The sequence below is a fragment of the Tachypleus tridentatus genome, chromosome 9 (assembly GCF_004210375.1).
Source record: "Tachypleus tridentatus isolate NWPU-2018 chromosome 9, ASM421037v1, whole genome shotgun sequence".
Classification (NCBI taxonomy): Eukaryota; Metazoa; Arthropoda; class Merostomata; order Xiphosura; family Limulidae; genus Tachypleus; species Tachypleus tridentatus.
In genome coordinates this window covers 155,426,999-155,436,100 of record NC_134833.1, presented here as the reverse complement: position 1 = coordinate 155,436,100, position 9,102 = coordinate 155,426,999, and the positions used below count along the sequence as shown (strand labels likewise).

At 35.8% G+C, this 9,102-nt stretch overlaps 1 non-coding gene across 1 annotated transcript; it reads left to right on the top strand.

Moving 5' to 3' along the window:
• The first annotated feature begins 6,696 nt into the window (after nt 1-6,696).
• TRNASTOP-UCA (transfer RNA opal suppressor (anticodon UCA)) lies at nt 6,697-6,783 on the top strand. The gene has a single exon. It is a non-coding gene; the product is annotated as a tRNA-Sec (tRNA).
• Nucleotides 6,784-9,102: the final 2,319 nt, after the last annotated feature.

The following is a 9,102-nucleotide window of genomic DNA, read 5'->3' as shown; positions in this document are numbered from 1 at the left end:
AGTGTTATTATTTAAACTGACCGTTTAAATACAACGTTGTTATCTACTGAATATTATTGTTGTTTTTTTTCATGGAGCAATTATTAATTGCAATAGAATTACATTTATGCCTTAAATATGTCTATTTCATCATCCAACCTCTAAACATGGGACGTTGAACGGATTATGGTAAAAGTATCAATAATACCGAGATAACCGTTTATGTAGTTCGTGAATAGAGCGGTGCCACGCACATATTTATAATAGGGTGATTTCCTTAAAATAAGAGTGTTATAAGGTACTGATTGCGGTCAAATAACTTCACATCGTATCTTAAAACACAACAGTAATGCCGCAAACAAATTTAACATTAATGTTAGCATGCTACAAGACAGTTACCGAAAAGCCCAATGTGTCAATGCAGAATATACTTTCGTGGAGCATTACTTTAAGAAAACAGTAACCATTCCTTTTCTTGACGGGTAACCTTTCCTTCAGATTTGATGTACACGAAAACCATCAATTCAGAAGCTTACATCATCTAATCTCGCAAAAGAGGTTTCTATCTCTGATATTAGACAAGCTATAATTTTTTACAGAGAAGATTTTTACTGATAAGGAGATTCGTACTAAGATACATTTATATTTCGAGTGGGTTTCTCGTCATCAAGGGAAGATTTTTGATGAAACACTTCATCGTTGGAAGACAAAATTACTTTCTATACCTTTCTAGGATAGGCTTCACATTCTGGTTGATTGTTTAAACGTACTTCAATGTACCAAATATTTTTCGCTTACTGAAACTCTTTCCAACACTGCCACTAAGTTCATGTTCATGTGAATGTTTAGTATCTGTTCTTCGTCTTATGAATATTCGATTAAGATGTATACAGACTCTTTCAAAGGTTCAGAGATATGTCTGGGCCATTTCTATTGTTGACGTCTCTGCCTTGGAAGGCACATTAAAGCAAGTTGTAAAACTTAACAAATGAAAACAAAGTCATATGTCAAAACCTGGTTCTAGATGGACAGAAGACAAGAAAGATTTTATATTCTAACTTTTATCCATAATCATTACGACACTGCAATCAACATTCAAACTGCATATAAACATGGAAACGAACCTTAAGAGAATGATTTGTTTGTTTGTTTAATTTCACGTAAGCTACTCGAGGGCTATCTGCGCTTACCGTCCCTAATTTAGCAGAGTAAGACTAGAGGGAAGGCAGCTAGTCATCATCACCCACCGTAAACTCTTGGGCTACACTTTTACCGACGAATAGTGGAATTTATCGAAACATTACAACGCCCCCTTTCCCGACAGAAAGGGCGAGCATGCCGGGCCGTACCAAGAAAAGGAAGCATGCTGATATGTAGTTTCAATAGTGTGTACATGTACGTACACGGTAACCAATGACTGAAACAGCTAATATACTATTGCTGTACAGAGATATTTCAATTAATAATGTAATTTAACAATTAATAACTACTCTGCATTTAGATAATACAGTATTTTACTATAATAAAACGTATATATTTATTTTAAGGTAATTCTAGTTCTCCATGCAGTATTTAAACAGGATAATGATTTGTTGACTTTCCACGGGATACTTGAAGAATTTATGTAAAGAGCCATAAAATTGTTCTTGTAAAATGGCTTTCAAACTTAATATCTTAGAACGTATTTAGAACAAAATATTTTAAGGAAGCAAGTACTAGACTTTACTTGTACAGTATGTGTTGGCTTTTGATCTCACAAATTGGAACTCCTCTTTAAAACATTTTGCGCACGGACCTGGTTAGTCAAGAAATGTGACCAAAATTCCTGATGAGCAGGTATAAAAATAGGAAAGAGAAATAAAAGTTTAACGGAAAGTAGAGATCGGTGTTTATACATAGAAATATTTGAAAGAGAATATTTGTTTTTGTTTGAATTTCACGCAAAGCTACATGAAGGCTATCAGTGCTAACCGTCCCTAACTAAGCAATGTAAGCTCAACTTTTGAGCTACCCTTTATCAATGAATAGTGGGATTGACTCCACATTATAACTATTCCACGGCTGAAACAGCGAACATGTTTAATGTGACGGGGATTCGAACCCGCGACACTCAGATTACGAGTCCAGAGCCCTAACCACCTGGCCATGTCAGGCCCAAAACAAAATAAATTTAACAATAAAAGGTACACAAACAAAGCGATGCTGGTTGGAGAAATTTTTAAATAATATTCAATCCTTAATTTCACTGGAAAATTTAGACTGCTTCGTTCACATGTACGAATCGTTTTAAAACATATCCAACTGGTATCACTTGTTTGTATATATTTATTTTAGTATTTATTTTGTTTTTGATACTTATAGCAATTCTAAAATAACAAACGATCCCTGCTTTCATTTAAAAATTTTCTTTTATTTTTCCCGTTTATTTGTTCAGTTTTTATATGTCCATGAAATGGACGCAACGTCCATAAACTTTCAGTAATAGCCATATCCCTGATAATTATAACTTTCGCAAGAATTAGAACCACAATCAGAAATTTATAAAGTTTAATGTTTACTTTGGTCAACAGATAAGTGTATAGACCTGGCTATAACAGGTGAAACGTTTACCACTGTTGGGAGCTAAAAATTCCACTCATCATAAAGAGATTAGAGCAACGTTTTAGTGTTACGAACCAGTCTACAAATATCACGATAACTTAATACAAAACTTGTACAGCTTAGTGTCAAGCTTGACAATTGTTCTTGTGTAAAAAATAACAAACCAGCTAACAGGTAACTATTTGACAGTGTAAGACTAGAATAAAGCAGCTAGTCATCACCGCCCACCGCAAACTTCGTCCGCATATTTAGATTCCTGATTTTATTTGAAAATATTAACGTTGTTAAGCCGTCTCAGTAATGACACCAAACGTGTAAATATACAAGAGATTCACCTAGACATATAAACCAAAGATATAATTTTACATTTCCCCAGATGATCTTTGGTGGTCTAGAGTGCGGGGTACAAACCCGGAGCTAATTAACATCAGAGTAGTTCAATTCTACATTAGAGACGACTTACGTACATAACATTGAGAGTTGATTCTTTCTCTTCAAATGATAACTGAAAACTTTATCTTCGGATATTTATAAATTATTTTACCATTACGTTTATACAAGCTGTACCACTATTTTGTTTTTCGAAGCAAACATTCAACGAGTTAAGTATCTCGTGAGATGTTAATTGGATTATGATAAAAGTATTCAAACACTGATTTTACCGAAGTAAACACACACAGATTTTGATATCTGACACTATATAATTTTTCTCTATTTACTTATAGTAATACATATTTCTATTAAGTTTGAATCCTGTTCTAATAAAAATATCTTTACTTAATACTATCTGGAGTACCGTCCATTGGACTAGAGATAAAAAATCTCGTTTCCAAAAAACCATGAGAAATTTTGCTTCCATTTTTAACATAATAATGATTAAATGTTCAACAAAAATTCATAAAGGTAAAAATAACAGAAAGAAAGACATATTGTTTTTTACTACTTCTTTCAGTATGAAATTCGATAGGGTTTATCCCACTTTATGGTCTTTCTTATGTCCTTAAGTCAACTTGACAGATGAGGTACAGCAGTTATTAACGAAATTATACCATTGTCCTTGATAACCTTTTTCGTGTTATTATGATTCCCACTGTCTAGTTTGGTGTTGAGGGATCAAGAAACATGGTAACCGATAAGGATTAAAGAAACAATTATTAAGGCGCTCATGTATAGAAAGAAACAGGCGGTCTAATCCTCAACCAAACCTTACCTTCTTCATCACGTTTTCTTCACTATATTAAGTCTAGTACTGATTCATCAAGAAATGTAGAAATATATACTCTTCAAAAAAGAAACGCAAAAGGCAAAATATGAGACAAATTTTTAACAAGTTTATTCCGGGTAGTTCTGTATGACATGTGTGAAACTTTGCACATTCACTGCTGAACATCCAAAGTCTGCAAAGGCGAAGTCCACGCTCACTAGGTGAAGTTTAACGTCACTCAACGTCAATAACGAATATGCCCCCCCGTGAGCATCAATAACTGCTTGGCATCTCCTGCCCATGGAAGCAATGAGATGACGAATCACATCCTGTGGAATGGCTGTCCACTCAGCCTGCAAAGCAGCTGCAAGCTGAGGTAGAGTCTGCGGTTGAGGTTGTCGACGTCGCAGACGTCGGTACAACTCGTCCCAAAGATGGTCGATGGGGTTTAAATCTGGTTATCTGGAGGGCCAGGTGAAAACGTTGATGTTGTAGTGTCTCAAGAAGACAGTGGTGAGTCGGGCTGTGTGAGGACAGGCGCTGTCATGTTGAAAAACGTCGTAGACGTTCACCATGATGGGGCCTAAGAATCTCGTAGACGGTTGCGTACGGTCTGATCGGAAATCGCACGCAGCCCTGGTATAGTTGAAGCAGTAGACTTCGCAGTGGTGGTCCTATCTAGAAGGTGACGTAACCGGATGTTGCGATCTTCTGCGGACGTGGTCACACGAGGTCTGCCAGATCGTGGACGGTCACAAGTTGATCCATGTTGTTGGTGACGATTCCATAGCCTAGTCATGGTGCTTGGGTAGACATTCACAGCTCTGGCAACATCTGATCGAGATTCGCCTACTTCCAAGCGACCAATGGCGTTGTTGCCTTGTGCTTCAGTCAGTCTTGGCGTAACTGTATTGCGTGTCGGTGGCTTAACACTGAGCTATGGAAACCGAGCACCCGTCACTTTTATAGGGATTTTGCACATGTTGCACTTTCAGAACATGCAGATCTCTCAAACAAATTTATTGGACACGCATGCGTTTTGGCGAAAATCCAATGTTTTCCTCCGTTTTCAAAGTGCACAACTTTTATTGTCATTTTGGTCTGACAAACAGTGCCTTAACACGTGTAACATCACATACTCTGAGCTTGTAACCTTATAACATACATTTCTCTTTAAAATAACAAAAATGTCCTTTTGCGTTTCTTCTTTTGAAGAGTATATAAAAAACAGTTATGAAATAATCGATATAAAATAATTAATTTTATTTTCCACAAATAACTTGTTTTTCGGCAGGGTGAAACACTTGGAAACACATTCTGCAAGCCTCCAGAAATAGGAAATCTCTGAATGTGCTTTAAACCTTCATCTGGCAACGTCGCTTGTGTCACAGAAAGACTGAAAGGTTGTTCCAAACTACGTGGAACCACTGATATAGTCTGTGAATTTCCTGACAAACTCTGAGATACAACAGAGAAAACCTCCGATGTTGAGACTGGTAGTGGTAAGCTAGTTGTTCTTGATATTGTACTGATATGTCTACTGCTGGCACTACACGTAGTAAAATTGAACTTGCAGGCACTGTTGTAAATGACACATCACACAGGGATTCTACAGATGAATTTTCTGATAACCCTGTGCAATAACAGACACACCGTCAGGAAGCGGGCTGACCAAGGAAGAATTTCCTTACAAACCAGGTGCTACAAAAGAAATATTATCAGTAAGTCCATCGGTCACATCAGGAATTGCTACAATGAAACTCTGTAGATCATAAAGCTGAACATTATGATTGTTTGTACTTAGAAAATCACCACTGTTGATTAGTCTTACTCCATTGGTCCCATCAACTGCTACTATTTGGTTAACAAGATCTGAACACACAGAATTCACATTTTGAATTTCACTTCCAAGCGGCAGTGCTCTTACTTCTAAATTAGGACTCGTTTCCTTTTGTCATTAACAATACTGTTGTTACTGTCAACATCTTGTCTGTTGACTAGCCCAACATTATTAGTCACGTTGGATATACTAAGACCATTTTCAACATTTTGTGAATTAACACGATTAATATGAATGTTGGAAGAGTCTCCAACAGTAACAGCGAGTTCATCATTTCTTGAGAATTGACCATAAACGTCTGCAATACCAACATTTTCATATAATACAGTAATTTGTTCAAGTTCTTCAGACGCTTCTTGAAAAGCCTGTTGTAGAATGTCAGCTGTACTAACTTCAACGGAAGGTTGAACTTGGTTACTCAAACCATCACTTTCTGGCGTAGCATTAATATTAGAGATGATACGCCTCGCACTTCCTCCGCATGACGCTGGAACACTTCTAGTCAGCACGAGCGTGTCATGGGCATGGTTGTGAGTGTCATCATCCGCCATATTGAATAGCGAATACTGGTCATTGGCAAATCAAGTATATTTTTTTATTAAGTGCGAAATATCTTTCTCTTTTACCATAAAATTTTTTGTGCTACATTACAATAAAAAATATACCGTTAAACTACAGTGGTCGCTCTTCCAAACATTTATAAGATACTTCACTACACGTCATCATGTATAAATTCGACGACAAACAAGGAAAACTCTCGAACAAGAAAGCGTCATGGTTGAGAAACTTACTACTAGACGTCGTGAACATCTCTAACTACGAATAAAATAAAAAGTAATAGTACAGGTTTCATTGTTTGCTTTAAAAGACATATAACATTTTATTTCGTTAATACTAAACTAAACTATTTTAATAAGAATTCAAGAAAAATTACTTTACTTACTTGTTTACTTAATTCACTGATTTTAGTTTTAAAAGGTTGAAATAATTAAACTATTTTGACTTTCACACCAAACACATAAAAAACTTCCAATTTATCATTATATATAGAACCAAGGAATACCATATTACCGCCCAGATGATCTTCGGTGGTCCGGAGTGCGGGCTTCAAACCCGTAGCTGATTAACGTCAGAGTAGTTCAATTCTACCTTCTGGGCGAGTGTTATTATTTAAACTGACCGTTTAAATACAACGTTGTTATCTACTGAATATTATTGTTTTTTTTTTTTCATGGAGCAATTATTAATTGCAATAGAATTACATTTATGCCTTAAATATGTCTATTTCATCATCCAACCTCTAAACATGGGACGTTGAACGGATTATGGTAAAAGTATCAATAATACCGAGATAACCGTTTATGTAGTTCGTGAATAGAGCGGTGCCACGCACATATTTATAATAGGGTGATTTCCTTAAAATAAGAGTGTTATAAGGTACTGATTGCGGTCAAATAACTTCACATCGTATCTTAAAACACAACAGTAATGCCGCAAACAAATTTAACATTAATGTTAGCATGCTACAAGACAGTTACCGAAAAGCCCAATGTGTCAATGCAGAATATACTTTCGTGGAGCATTACTTTAAGAAAACAGTAACCATTCCTTTTCTTGACGGGTAACCTTTCCTTCAGATTTGATGTACACGAAAACCATCAATTCAGAAGCTTACATCATCTAATCTCGCAAAAGAGGTTTCTATCTCTGATATTAGACAAGCTATAATTTTTTACAGAGAAGATTTTTACTGATAAGGAGATTCGTACTAAGATACATTTATATTTCGAGTGGGTTTCTCGTCATCAAGGGAAGATTTTGATGAAACACTTCATCGTTGGAAGACAAAATTACTTTCTATACCTTTCTAGGATAGGCTTCACATTCTGGTTGATTGTTTAAACGTACTTCAATGTACCAAATATTTTTCGCTTACTGAAACTCTTTCCAACACTGCCACTAAGTTCATGTTCATGTGAATGTTTAGTATCTGTTCTTCGTCTTATGAATATTCGATTAAGATGTATACAGACTCTTTCAAAGGTTCAGAGATATGTCTGGGCCATTTCTATTGTTGACGTCTCTGCCTTGGAAGGCACATTAAAGCAAGTTGTAAAACTTAACAAATGAAAACAAAGTCATATGTCAAAACCTGGTTCTAGATGGACAGAAGACAAGAAAGATTTTATATTCTAACTTTTATCCATAATCATTACGACACTGCAATCAACATTCAAACTGCATATAAACATGGAAACGAACCTTAAGAGAATGATTTGTTTGTTTGTTTAATTTCACGTAAGCTACTCGAGGGCTATCTGCGCTTACCGTCCCTAATTTAGCAGAGTAAGACTAGAGGGAAGGCAGCTAGTCATCATCACCCACCGTAAACTCTTGGGCTACACTTTTACCGACGAATAGTGGAATTTATCGAAACATTACAACGCCCCCTTTCCCGACAGAAAGGGCGAGCATGCCGGGCCGTACCAAGAAAAGGAAGCATGCTGATATGTAGTTTCAATAGTGTGTACATGTACGTACACGGTAACCAATGACTGAAACAGCTAATATACTATTGCTGTACAGAGATATTTCAATTAATAATGTAATTTAACAATTAATAACTACTCTGCATTTAGATAATACAGTATTTTACTATAATAAAACGTATATATTTATTTTAAGGTAATTCTAGTTCTCCATGCAGTATTTAAACAGGATAATGATTTGTTGACTTTCCACGGGATACTTGAAGAATTTATGTAAAGAGCCATAAAATTGTTCTTGTAAAATGGCTTTCAAACTTAATATCTTAGAACGTATTTAGAACAAAATATTTTAAGGAAGCAAGTACTAGACTTTACTTGTACAGTATGTGTTGGCTTTTGATCTCACAAATTGGAACTCCTCTTTAAAACATTTTGCGCACGGACCTGGTTAGTCAAGAAATGTGACCAAAATTCCTGATGAGCAGGTATAAAAATAGGAAAGAGAAATAAAAGTTTAACGGAAAGTAGAGATCGGTGTTTATACATAGAAATATTTGAAAGAGAATATTTGTTTTTGTTTGAATTTCACGCAAAGCTACATGAAGGCTATCAGTGCTAACCGTCCCTAACTAAGCAATGTAAGCTCAACTTTTGAGCTACCCTTTATCAATGAATAGTGGGATTGACTCCACATTATAACTATTCCACGGCTGAAACAGCGAACATGTTTAATGTGACGGGGATTCGAACCCGCGACACTCAGATTACGAGTCCAGAGCCCTAACCACCTGGCCATGTCAGGCCCAAAACAAAATAAATTTAACAATAAAAGGTACACAAACAAAGCGATGCTGGTTGGAGAAATTTTTAAATAATATTCAATCCTTAATTTCACTGGAAAATTTAGACTGCTTCGTTCACATGTACGAATCGTTTTAAAACATATCCAACTGGTATCACTTGTTTGTATATATTTATTTTAGTATTTA